Source organism: Tiliqua scincoides, chromosome 4, assembly GCF_035046505.1.
Source record: "Tiliqua scincoides isolate rTilSci1 chromosome 4, rTilSci1.hap2, whole genome shotgun sequence".
Taxonomy (NCBI): Eukaryota; Metazoa; Chordata; class Lepidosauria; order Squamata; family Scincidae; genus Tiliqua; species Tiliqua scincoides.
In genome coordinates, this window is record NC_089824.1 from 104,054,879 (window position 1) to 104,068,441 (window position 13,563).

General features: G+C 44.3%; 1 protein-coding gene across 1 annotated transcript in view; it reads left to right on the forward strand.

Annotated features, from left to right (window-relative positions):
- Positions 1-410: 410 nt before the first annotated feature.
- CYSTM1 (cysteine rich transmembrane module containing 1) overlaps positions 411-13,563 on the forward strand; it is a 34,647-nt gene continuing 21,494 nt past the window's right edge. Inside the window, exon 1 of the mRNA XM_066623416.1 lies at positions 411-564. The gene's annotated coding sequence lies outside the window, so the exon portion shown is untranslated. The remainder of the gene's footprint in view (positions 565-13,563) is intronic.

Here is a 13,563-nt window from a genome sequence, read left to right on the forward strand (position 1 = left end):
CCTGAGGCTGCGATCCTATCCACACTTTCCTGGGAGGAAGCCCCACTGACTCTAATGGTACTTACTTTTGAGTAGACATGCCTAGGGTTGGGCCCTGAGGCTGCGATCCTATCCACACTTTCCTGGGAGGAAGCCCCACTGACTCTAATGGTACTTACTTTTGAGTAGACATGCCTAGGATTGGGCCCTGAGGCTGCGATCCTATCCACACTTTCCTGGAAGTAAGCCCCATTGACTCTAATGGAGCTTACTTCTGAGTATACATGCCCAGGCTTGGGCTCCCGGTCCACGTGTGAGAGAGAGCTGACGTACACCTGCCGGGGTAACCCAACCCCAGTGCGCTTGGGGGCGTGCCTACCCCTCGCACGCATGCTCCCTGAGCCCGCCGCTCGCAGTGACGCCGCGCCAGCGCCTGCCTTCGCAGCAGTCGGCTGACCACAACTTGTGGCGTGACGTCGCGGGCGAGGCTACACTCTGCGGCTGTTCAGGTAGGCGCCTGCTCTGCCTGCCAGTCGACGCGAGCGGCGCGAGGAGGGAGCCGGCAGCGTTCCAGACCTTGGTGAGGTGAGCACCTTTGCGGCGCGCGAGTCCTCGCTGGCGCACGTGCGAGCGGAGCCGCTCCTGGGCTGCGGGCGGGACGCCTGAGCCCGCTGCAAGGGGCAGAGCGGGCTGCCTGTGTTGCTCCGTCGTACGAGCTGCTGCGGCGGGCTGGCGGGCGGCCTGCGCTCGCCTTCTGTGCGTGCCAGGAGCGAGGTTGCTGAGCGCGGCCGAAGCAGCGCTACCTTCTCCTCCTCCGTCCCTCCCACGGCCAGTTAAGGGGAGAAGCGGACCCTGCTTGGTCCACTTCCGCACCACCCACGCCGGCCAAGTCTTGGGGGACCTTCACCCCCGGGAGCGCATCGCCTGCGGGGTCAGCTTTCGCCGCCGCCGCCTCCCGTGCATCGCGTTCTTCCGTCCAGGCATCTGGGGATCCTTGGATCACGAAGGCTGATGTCACAGTCACTCTGGGGGTGGTGATGGCACCAAAAGATGCTGTTGCAGTTGGCTCCCCCTGCTATCTCTCTGGATTGACCAAGGCTGCAATCCTATCCACAATTTTCTGGGAGTAAGCCCCATTGACTCTAATGGGACTTACTTCTGAGTAGACATGCCTAGGATTGGGCTCTGAGGCTGCAATCCTATCCATATTTCCTGGGAGTAAGCCCCATTGATTCTAATGGTACTTACTTCTGAGTAGACATGCATAGGATGGGGCTCTGATGCTACAATCCTATCCACGCTTGCCTGGGAGTAAGCCCCATTGACTATAATGGGGCTTACTTCTAAGTAGACAAGCCTAGGATTGTGCTCCAAGCCTTGTATGATGTGCCCCTCCCCCTTGCAAAGTTGGCCTCACCACTTCTTCCCTGTCACACCTTATAATGGTGGGGACTGTGGTGCCTGCCTCTGCATAGGGTCAACATTGTGGCTTTATCTGCTGTGGGACTCTATCCTACCACAGTACTTGTTCTGTAGGGCAGTTGGGAGAGGCTGAAGAGGCACTAGGCTGATGTCTGTGGCTGCAGAGGAAAAACTGGGTGAGGTGATCTGGAGCAGAGTTGGCAGTTTAAGTGTAAACTACAATATTTCTGGCTTTGGGGCTGGGGGAGTCTGCCTATATTGCCACTTGACTATAGGCTCACTGTCAGTCCAGTTGCATGTCTACTCAGAAGTAGCTCATTTGAATTCAATGGTGCTTAATCGCAGATCAATCTGGATAAGATTGCAGTGTGAGTGATTTGGGGCCAGTCAGTTTAACAGCCCAATCCTAGGCATGTCTTCTGAGAAGTCTTCAATGAGGCTTATTCCCCAATGTGGGGTGTGTGTGTGTGTGTGTAGGATTGTAATCTAAGTTACAGTGCTGAGTTGTGACAAAGACCTATAGTGTCCTCAGTTCTGTGGTAGGATAGAATCAAATTCCATAGAACTTTATGTATTGGATTTTTGTTTTACTTTTCTCCTGAAGGCACTCAAAGCTTGCCCTGTGACTGTAATATAGCAGTGTTTCTCCCTTCCCCCAGTTGAGCAAGTACTGGATTATTATTTTTTATATTAACATTTTAAGGGTTTGATAAGTTAGTAAAACCCACTTCTGTAAAGCCTATTCTGATGCAGTTTTATTGGTGTGACTACCAATATAAGTCTTGTCAAAAGCATACGGAACAGACCTGTCCAAAATGTGCTGTGCCAATACTATAGGTAGAGGTGTCTGAAAATAGTGTTATTTTACTCCAAGTAAACCCACTGTGTCCTGTAAGACTTGGGTTGTAATCCTATCTTGCCAGAACTATGGATATATGGTTCTTGTGTTTTGAGGTCATTCAGCATCCCTTGTGCCTGTTCTTCTGTCTCCCCCCCCCCCCTCTGGTAGCAAGTACTATAGTATTCTTCCTGGCTCTGCTGTTTTTCTCCTCCCCACCCCATGGCTCATCCACCCACCAGTTTCACTTGATCACTAAATAGGGTTCTGGTTACAGGTTCTGGTTAAGTACTGCCTGACAGTAAAGTATTTTTCAGTATTTTACTGTCATTCAGGAATGGGTCCCTTCCTGTCTTCACAAACTTTGTTTTGTAACAGACCCTCTTCCCTGCTCCATAAGGCTAGAAATAAATTTCCTTCTTCCTGTACTGCAATGGAAAACAAAGAATATCTGCTATCAATTATCCTGTACATCTTTTCGGTCAGGAGGAAGATACTCTTTAAATATAGATTAGGAGCTTTCATGAATTGCAGGGGTGGGGTGAGTAATCCATAAGTGGGCCAGCTCTGTGTGCCCTCACCCAGTTAAAGACTCATTTTTAGGGAGCTGCTCTGAAACTTTCCCACTGCAATTGTGTGTAGTGATGTGATAATTATATTGTTTGTTTGCATCCTGATGTAACACAGCAGAGGCACTATTGCAGCTGCTTTTCTTCCCTTTTCGGAGGAAGGGTGGAGAGGAGGAGTGGCTTCCGCCTTCTGTTTACATACATGTACCCATTTGTTGTGCAGGAGAATATCCCTGTGGATTGTGTCTCACGTTGATTTTATTTCTAGTATTTATAATGTTAAAAGCAATTCACAAGGTGGGGAAACAGTAAAATTTGGGGAAATGGCATAAAAATAATCAATTCAGCATCAGACAGTATAAAGTAGTAGATAAAACAGATGAACAGGAGGTACAGATTAAAGTAAATCCACTGTTCACAGGAAGATTCAGTTAAATAAAAAGGCCTTCATTGTTATAGTGCTTGGAAGGGAGGAAGGATCACATTTGGATTTTCTGCCTCTGGCATCAGGATGTCTTAGGCTGGCCCTGATGAGCTGCAGGCTTTGGGCAAATGTAGTGTAAACTTGGTATGAATACAGTAGATGGTTTCACAGGGTCTTATTTCAGTGTGCTCATTTATTGAGGAACATTTAACATGCTTATCTGTATGTTAGCAGCTGAAATCGTAGAGATGCAGGATTTTTATCCAGCTAACACTGTAAACCAGCAATTTTCAACCTTTTGCCACGAGATGATCATGGCACACTGGCAAGGCACTACATCAAGGCACACCACCAGTTTCTTGACAATTGACAAGGCACACTGTGCTGCCAATGGGGGGCTCACATCCCCCATGGCCCTACTAATAAATGACCCTCTCCCAAATTCTCAAGGCACACCAATGTGCCAAGGCACAGTGGCTGAAAATGGCTGCTGTAAACAATTGAGATCATCTCATGTCTGGGGAAACTCAGAAGATTCGGGTCACCTTGGAAACTAGATTGGGGCCGAGTGTTGCAACTGCTTGAAGGAAGTTATTAAGAAATGCTTCAGTAGCAGTGCAAAGGGCATTAAGTTCAGCTTTGGACAAAGAAGTTTCTTCCCCTCCTGACTTTCCTGTGGCTGTTTTCCTGTGTTGTCGTCATTTGAGTGTAGCTTGCCTAAGAGTCATAAACTGACTTTAAATAAAATACTATTTTCCTGGCAGAAGATTTTAAAAATCTGCCTGTGCAGGAGCTGCATGTTGCAGTCTGACTCTTGAGCATTGGGTGTTTTGACAAGGCACAGAGGCCTATGTGAGAAGGACAAAGTGCTTGCTTGCTGTGAACCAGGGGTAGGCAGACATTTTGGCAGGAGGACCACTGTGATCATCCCTCCAACACTGTGTTGGGGGCCGGGAGAAAAAAGAATTTACATTTCAAATTTGAATAAATCTACATAAATGAGAGACATAATTTATATGAATGAATGAATTTTGCTGAGTTTATTTATAATACACATGAGAAGTATAGTACAGGCTCATAGAACCACATGAGAGCTATGAACTGTTGGCCAAACACACCTCCTGCACAGTGAAAACATACAGACCAGGCCAGAAACACATAGAGGCATGTTGTTCAGAGCAATTGGGGCGGGGGGATAAAAAACTGACCAGGGAAAAACAAAAAACACATGGAGACTGTGAAAGGCCTTTCTGTAACTCGGCTTGCATCTGGTGGTTGTGACCGGTAGTCACGGGTCAGCGAAGGCTCCAGCAGTCTCTGAGAGGGCAGAGGGTCATTGGAGACTAGGAGCTTCATGTGGGGCCAGATTGTCGAGGGCTGCAAATGGTCACCCCTGCCAGTGTAAACTAGACTCATGGGCTTGGTGGCCTCTCTGGGTATGGAGCCATGCTTGAGGGGTGATCTTGTAACATCGTGGAGAAATGAGAAGTGGCTTCAAAAGCCCCACAAAAGCTGGGGCAGGGAACAGTTGTCAACCACATGAGGTTAATCGGGGTGGAGTTAATGCTTGCATTACTGTAGTGGTCTTTCCTGACCAACTATGGGTACCACAGAAAAAGCTACAACAGCCAGACTTTCCACAGTGTTTTGTGCTTGTACACTTTTTTCATTCTGCCTCATTTTGAAAGGAAACGGTTAACTGGTCAGTATTAAGATTCTTGGCCAACGCTTCCTTTAAGGGAGCCTTAAGCTCTGCTTGTTTCTCTAAAGAAATAGTGATTTTCTGTTCTAACTATAGACATGTTGAGGTAAAGCAAGATCACATTCGCTGGTCTGTGGAAGGAATGTCACTGGAAACTTCTATGTGATAAGTAGAGTTACATGTTTCTGCATGTGGATGGTCATCCAGCACAAGCAGCTGCAAAATAGCTGGATAAGGTAACATGAGCACACGAACACGCTGCTTAGTTTGCCCGTGTTGACTGTTCAGGGCAGTGACCGAACATAATGTGTGAAAGGGTCTATTTTTCCCATGTAGCACATTCAACAGGGAGCCACATCTGACTGGAAGCTTCTTGCAGCTGTACTCCTTGGCATTAACGGGTTCTTCTCTCCCCAGAGCAATCACAGAAGATTCCTACTGCATAGTGACCAGAATGGAGACAAAGGGTTAAACCTTCCCCCCTTCCTGCTGTAGCCATGATATGGATCAAGTATGTGCTGTTTAATGAGAGAGGACTATGCAAGTTCACCCTAAGAACCAACTAGGGCTGTAATCCTGTACATACTTTCCTGGACGCAAGCTCCACTGAGCACAGTGGGACTTGCTTTTGAGTAGCTAGTCATAGAATTGTGCTTTCCATGTAACATGTTGTTGGGTCTTGCATCACTGTAGGCTGCCTGCTCACTTCCAGCCTAACGTCCTTTAACCTAACCCCAGAAGATGCATCTTCTGGAAAGTCTTGAACCCTCCAACCTCTGTAGTGGGACCCAGTAACTCATGTTTGAAGAGTAATTCGGATATGACAGTTTCTTCCCTGCTGGTGGCAAAACCGCCAGTGATGTTGTGGTATAATATGACCCTCAAGGGGATTCTGCTGTTCTCAGTTGTTTTTTTAAACAGTGTTTTGGTTTCAGTTGACCAACCAGGGCCCTGTGTAGGCATTCCTCAGTACATCCATATTTTTCAGCGCTTGATAAAAATCACCCTGGAAGGGAATTAAGTATTTGACAATGCACAGACAACTAGTTTTGCATCTAAGGTTGCTAAGCTTTTACATTATATAGCTATTTGCTTATCAACAGCATAGGTCAGTGGTTCTCACACATTTAGCACCAGGACCCAGTTTTTAGAATGAGAATCTGTTAGGGCCCACCGGAAGTGATGTCTTGATTGGAAGTGACATCATCAAGCAGGAAAATTTTTGGCTGCAATCCTAGGCTGCAATCCTACTCACACTTAGGGGTAAGTCCCATTTACTATTGTTATTAAAAGAATATACATAGTAGATGGTTAAAAGTACAGGTCTGTAACATTTCTCCAAATGTAGTCGCATACCATGGTAGCATCAAGTCTAATATATTAAAAATAAAATATTGAAATGAATGGGGACCCACCTGAAATTGGCTCATGACCCACCTAGTGGGTCCTAACCCACAGTTTGAGAAACACTGGCATAGGTAGTGTTGGGACTGGGAGGGCCTTTACTACTACCCAAAAAGCAATGTGCATTTGCCTTTGTGCACAGAAAGACATTGTGCTTTCATTGGAAGCCAAGCCGCATCCCTGGCCCTGTGTATATGGGGGAGGGGAGCAGGTTTTGCAGAAAGCAAACACTTTATAACTTACCAGGTCCCACTGAGAACTTAACTTTCTGTGGGTTCAATTTCTTGATCATGTAAGAGATGCATACAGATGTACAACTCAGGAAGTGCATATATTGCGCTGTAGATAGATGCAATTATGTCCCTCCTGTTTTGTACTGGGGGGGCGGGAGAGACTGGTTCTGTAGGTTTTGCAATAGCACAGGCTTGCAAAGCACCAGTTGGTGGTTGGCTGCAGTCCCTGCTTATTCCAACCTCTCCCCCTGCTCTAGAGAGGATTATGATATTTCTCAGATGGATTGTATTTAAAAAGAAAGCATACAGTTAATGTTATTGCAGTACTCGTCCTCTTTTTTCCTTTGTACTGCGTGAACATTTGTGTGTTCTTTCTCCCCCTTGTTAAACGTTGTAAACTGGGGTGGGGAAGGAGGGACTGCAGTTACCAATCAGTGGCAAGCCCAGCCAGCTCTGCAGCAAAACTTACAGAACCAGCAAAGGTGAGAAAAAGCAGGGTTTTCTTACGAGTAGAAAAATATAACTATTTATTTAAAGATAAGCTATTACATATCCCAAGAGCACAATGCTAATGTATAACAGAGCCAAGCCCTGATGCAATTGCTTGTTCTACTTTGTTCTTGTGTGAATGCACTACTGGGCTACTCTGTTTTATATTTGGCCAAGAGTGACTCTTGTATGCACTTTATTGCTGGAATTCTCCCCATAGCAGATTGCCATTAAGAAACAGTATAGGATAACCACACTGAGAGGAGGTATTCTGTTGCTTTGGTCTGCTTCTGGGTAGCAGCCAAGGAAGGTTTTAGAGCATGACAGTTAAAATAGCATGATGCATAACCCTAATGTGCCACAATATGGAAAAACCCTGAAGAAGTTGTAAGGAGAAAGAAGTGCTTCTGTCGTGCCTTTTCTCCCTCAAGCCACCACCTCTGCTGTCAATCAGTCATTCTGACAACTGAGCATATAACAAGATCTTCACTGTGGCTTTACCTAGGCTTGGAAGTCTCAGCTCCAGGAAATCTGCATGTTTAATGTGTTTAATGTGATAATGTGACCTGGCCTCCCTCCTATATTTGTCTGTCTTCTTAATGTAAGCCTTATTGAATGCCTCAAAACTATATGCCTGGTTTTTTAAATACTACGTTAATTGTTCTTCAGTGATAGGAATGAGGATGGAGCACTAAATCTGAAAAATTGGAGCCCTGCTGTATAGACCACTGCTATTTAACAAAATTGGCAAACTTGTTTTGGATTTCATTTGCATTGGAATTGGGCAAATGCTTGGAGACATCTAGTCCAACTGTCTTTTAGAACGTAGCATTACCTCATGATATTGGAGTTTGTGAAGATGTATTTCCATATTATCAAATTTCTAAAAATTGGTTATATTCTGGATAAATCCACTTAATTTTGTGGAGCTTGCTTCCAAGTAAGTGTATAATTTTGTAGGTGTGTGTTTCTCATTATTTGTGTACCTTTTTCCTCTTAATTTTGTATTTTCTCTTCCCCCCTTTCCTTCTTATAATCTTGTTGGTCTTTAGTTGGCAATAAATCCCTTTGAGTTCAATGGAACTTTCACTCAAGTTTGCATATCATTTTCTGTTTTAATTTTTATGCTGCTGACCTCTCTCCGCCCCTTGTTCCTTTACCCCTACCTTTCTCAGGCTTCTTTTCTGATTCTCCATTAATGTAGTGTTCTTAACTTCCCCAGTGAATAACCAGACTTCTGAGATTCTCTGTTTTGGTTACTAAATGCTAGGGGAAAGACACGCTGCACATGGTCTGGAATATAAGCAATTGGCCAGTTCCTGCTAGATCTCCATCTTTCCCACCCAGCCACCCTCCCTAGGAAAGGAAAGGGTTGTAGTTTATTTTTAGGCTACTTTTCTAATTAAAAAGAAAAAATGCAAAATGGTTTTTAAAAAATAGATAAAATATTGAATACAACAAAATTGGCACAGCTATAGTTAAAGGCTGTAACTATAGCTGTGTCTGGCTGCTCCTGCAATCCTCCTTTCTAAGGATGCTAATAGATGGTTAAAGGAGTGCATTGGAAGTTGGAGAGGGAAGTTAAGCTGGAAGCCCTACTTTCTAGCATAAAGAGTGTGGGAAGAAAAGAATGTTGACTTGAGTGGTGCTGGCACCACAATAAGTGGTGATGGAAAGTCAGCTTGTAGTTTGGAGACATGATACAATGATTCTTTGGTGCTGTCAGTGAAGGTGACCCAAGGGATATGATAGGCTAGGGTTTGGGCAAAGGGAGGAGGAAAGGCTGTGGCCACCATCAGTAATGTAACTACTGAGCCTAGCCACAACTTGTAGCATGCCAAGTTTTAGCAACTGGCCCAAATATGGCCCTCAAAGAGGTGTGCTTCCTAGTTCATCTGTTGCCATTCCAGAGGGGGAAAGGATGACAGAAGGAATGGCAGGCGTGGCAAGGCAGAGCTTTGTGTCTTGATTGGTCTGTCCTTTGACAAGAGGTAAGAACTTGAGATGATACCTTCAGAAGCTTTTGGTTAGCATACTAATGTTGTGTGTAAAGCTAGATGACACAGTTTCTCCTGAAATTAAATATTGTAATTGGAGCAGGCAAAATTGGGATCCAGCAACTGCTTAGTCAGATGCCAGTGTATTGACCCAGCCCTAGTAGGTCAGTGACTGGAATTTCTCTTGGGTGGTTAAGGAAGGTATGACTTGAGGGAAAGCACCTATTGCTGAAATGTGTTTGGAAGGAAGAAGGAAAAGCCAGTTTGGTTGCCACCTACGCTTGGCCCCTCCACCCCCACAGAGAAACTCTAGCTTCCCTGTGAGGAGGAGGAGGAAAACAGAATCATTACCTTCCCCCTTTACCTACGCCTTTATCCATATTTCATGTATTTTGTATTCTACCAATATGTAGAAAAAAATAAGCCATGGGCACCACCCAGTGGGGAGGGTTGGATAGACATATTTTAATGAGGCTTTCATAGCACAAATAATCACAAGGTAGCTGAGTAAATAGATGCTGTGAAGCTGCTTACCTGCCTGCCACACGGTTGTGGAAATAAGGTAGTGCACTTGAGAACATTTGGTTGGCATGGCAAGTGAAGCAAGTGGTTTCCATTAGGCAAGTTGGCCAGGAGAGAAGAGGCTCATCAATTATGGGAAGAGTGGAGTGCAAAGGGAGGGAGTGCACTTTGCAGTTGTTGTTCAATATAGTGCAAGAAATTAGAACTGAAAAGAAATTGTGGAAGACTGTCCTTTTGCAGAGGCAGTTATTGAGGCAGTGACCCTTATTTCACACAACTTACTGGAAAACAGCCATTTTGGTTAGATGGTGAACAGGTTTATAGCAAGGTACCTTTGAATTTTAGAGCTAACGTGTGCTTGCATGCAAGTTGGCAATTAGGATTCTACTTCATGGGAACAGTGGCCCTTGTTGCTTTGCTCTAGTGTCGGCATCATCAACTGAATGTACACAACAGGTGGTAAATCATTTCGTGCCCTACTTTGGTCTGGCGTAAGAGTGTGTACATGTGCTTCTGTTTCATAAGCGCGAAAGGTGATATGCATACTTTAAAATTCTAAAGAACGAGTGACTCAATTTTCATTGTGGATAATGGGCCATTTGCAGAACTGAAGATGATCTGTATGTTAAAATGCATTCATAGTGTGTATCCGCATAATATCAAATGCTTTGAAGTGCTGTGTTGCATACACAACTATGGTCTTGTGTTGATGTGGATGGATTTTTCCACAATAGTGCAACATTGATATAAATACCTTAACTAAACATAAAATACAAAACACATCTAAGAGTGACCTGCAGATCCAATATACCTGTCCTGTTTTAAAATCAGCATCTCTTCATCAGGCCATTGGAGGCCTCTAGACTCAGAGTGTTGAGCAGAGCCGCCTATTGTATATTTCTGGTTTGGAACTGGAACCTGCTGAAAGAAGCAGGTGCTGGGCCTACTCAAGAAATATCTGTTCCTGTTAGAAGCCTGTCCAATTTCTGGGCTCTGCCCCATTCCTCTCACTATTATCCATTTAGTGACTTGACTCATAAGGATAGTATATGCTGCAAAACAGGGCATTAACAGCCCCATCTGTTTTAATATTTTGTGTGCCATTGGTTACATTCACATGATTTGAATACTCTATCTTGGAACCTCAGGGAGACCTGAAAGTTGCAATTATTTTGCAACTTAGCTCCTTCTGACACTTTCCACTCTTGTAGTGAAGGCATTTAACAGGCGCACTCTGTTTACATTTTAAGTTCTCCTAGCTTAGCTTTTCTGTTGAAAATTGAAACTGCCTTGTCTTAAGATATCAAAACGACAATTTCTTTCATTGCTACTGCAAACCTATTTTCACCTCAAGAACTCTGCTGACTCAGATCCTTGGTTGTCAAAGAAATCAAGGTAATGATGAGATCCCAGGGTTTTTCAACCTCTTAACTACTTCTGCACCTACTCTGTGTACAATTTAGATTCCCACTTCTGCTCCTTGCTTTAATTCCAAATATTATTTTAACAGCCTTTTAAATCCCACTTCCCAGCCTGTTCAGAAATCTTCAGATTACACAGGCCCACACACATTTTGCTTCCTTAAACGTTACACCAATTCCTGGATATATTTGGGGTGCTGATTCCAAAAATGGCATCCGTTTTGCCCTTTCACGCCTAGTTTTGGAGATATAATATAGCCTCTTTAGTGAATGGTTCAAGCAGCTTCCTCATGAGGAAGCCTACACCATGGTTTCCTCATGAGGAAGCTGCTTGAACCATTCATTGAGGCTATACTAAATCTCCAAAACTAGACATGATAGGGCAAAACGGATGCCATTTTTGGAATCGGCACCCCAAATTCAAATCAAACCACCATAAAGTTTGGGAAACTTTTCTGACCCTCAGTTTTGTAGGCCTATGTTATTAAATCTGCTCCTATTCTGAAGCTCCTTTAATTACTCTTTAAATTTGTCCATCACTGATACCTGATGTATAAGCTGGGCCTGTTTTCCCTGTTTTATTGTTAAAGTCAAAATCTTAGGCTTCCGTTTCTGACCAATACCCCAATCTTATCCTGTATTTCTTATGACGTATTATCTTGTTAGAATCAATGTATTTCTCTTATCTCAATGTTTGTGGTCCTGTTCAGATTGAAATGTATGATTCATTCTTTCTGATTCATTCTTTCCTCCAGTGCTTTAATTATTAACACAGTACAGTTTTAGGAAGAGAATGACATTCTTTTCTCCCCCCCTTCTGTACTTTTAAAACATTTAGTTATTTTCCTTATCCTTGCATTCCAGATGATCAACAACCTAATCCTATGCCAGCTAGTGCTGGTGGAACGGGCATGGGCGCTATCACTGGTGCTGATCCAAGTAGCCCCATAGAGGTTGTGAAAATCCCCTTCACCCTGAGACTGTCCACCAGCAACCTATGTTCCCACACTGGTTGCAGCAGAGGCTACACTGGCCCTGCTGGATCATAGCACAGGTTTATTGTGAGGATTGGGCTGCCCGTCATATTTTTCACTTTTACCCAGTGGCTATTAGCAAAAAAATGCACCAAGTAATCTAACAGCACCATCTCTAATGATGCTTAAACTCTAATCTAACAGCACCATTGAGCACTCTGATCTAACAGCACTCTAATCTAACAGCACCATTGAGCAGTACCAGATCTACACACACACACACACACACACACACACACAAAATCCATATGAGAAGCCTAATCCACTGCAATAACCCAGGACCTAAGAAAATCAAGGGAAACTTACCAAATCTAGTATACTAAATGATATTATATATGGACTTCCCCAAAAGGCTCTTCAAAAATTGCTGATTCAGTAACACTTGCACTGTTGCTAATCACCTAAAAATGCACATTTCATAGTCACTGTGATGCCCCAACATTTTATCATGCTATGCCAGGAGTCTCCAAGCTTTTTGACCAGAGGGCTGCATCAAATATCTGGCATGGTGTTGAGGGCCAAAAACAAAATAAATTTTAAACGTAACATTTAAATAAATATACTGGAGATGGAACCTGAATGAATGAATGAATGGACTCAAAGTTCCAGGATTTCTCCAAGTACCAACACACCACATAAATAAAGCATACACTCAAATGGACCCCCATTTCCCCACCCCACGAGCAGCTTTCTTAAATATACGAGAGTAAATATCTTAGAACCAGCACACCACAGGAAACACCCGCAGCGTGTTCTGAGGACTGAGGAGGCCTCCCCGACCCTCAGAAAACCTTCTAAGGCCTTCAGAGGGCACAAAAAGTGACTTCTGGCTTTTCAGGAAAACCAGGAAGTGTTTTTATGCTTTTAGAAGATGTTCTGGGGGCTGTGCACAGTCTCCCTGGCCTTCAGAACACTCTCTGGACATGACCAGAGCATAGCTCCAGTCGTGTTCAGTCAAGTGGGCCAGAGGCTCTCAGGGGACCAGAGAGTGGTCACAGGCCAGATAGAGGCTCACTACAGGCTGCATCTGGCCCCTGGGCCGGGGTTTGGAGACCCCTGTGCTATGACCTTGTGATGCACACTATATAATGCATTATGCTCAGATTAATAAACTAATATTTATAGTATTTATAAATATTATATGTTATTATTTATAAGTATTAATAAGTACTTATAAGTATTATAAGTATTTATAATATTTCCCCTGGGGGCTGGGGATAAGAATAGGCCCTCAGTTTGGCTGTACTTGTCGTAAGAGGCGACTAAACAACCACCCGGTAGATGGGACTCGTTAGCCTGGGAAGGCAGCTCATCTGAGAGAAGGAAAACTCTGATCCCAAACCTCCACTGCCTTGTGGCTACATCCAGTTATGGAAAAGGCTTCAGGAGTCAACCTCGAGGCAAAATCCGGAGCCGGAGTCCCTGAGGCAGTTCATGGCTGAACACAGTCACGTTCTGGCAACTCCTGCGATGCCGCTGGAGCCAACTGTACTGGCTTCTGCCTTTCCATTGGACCATTTCAGCTACAT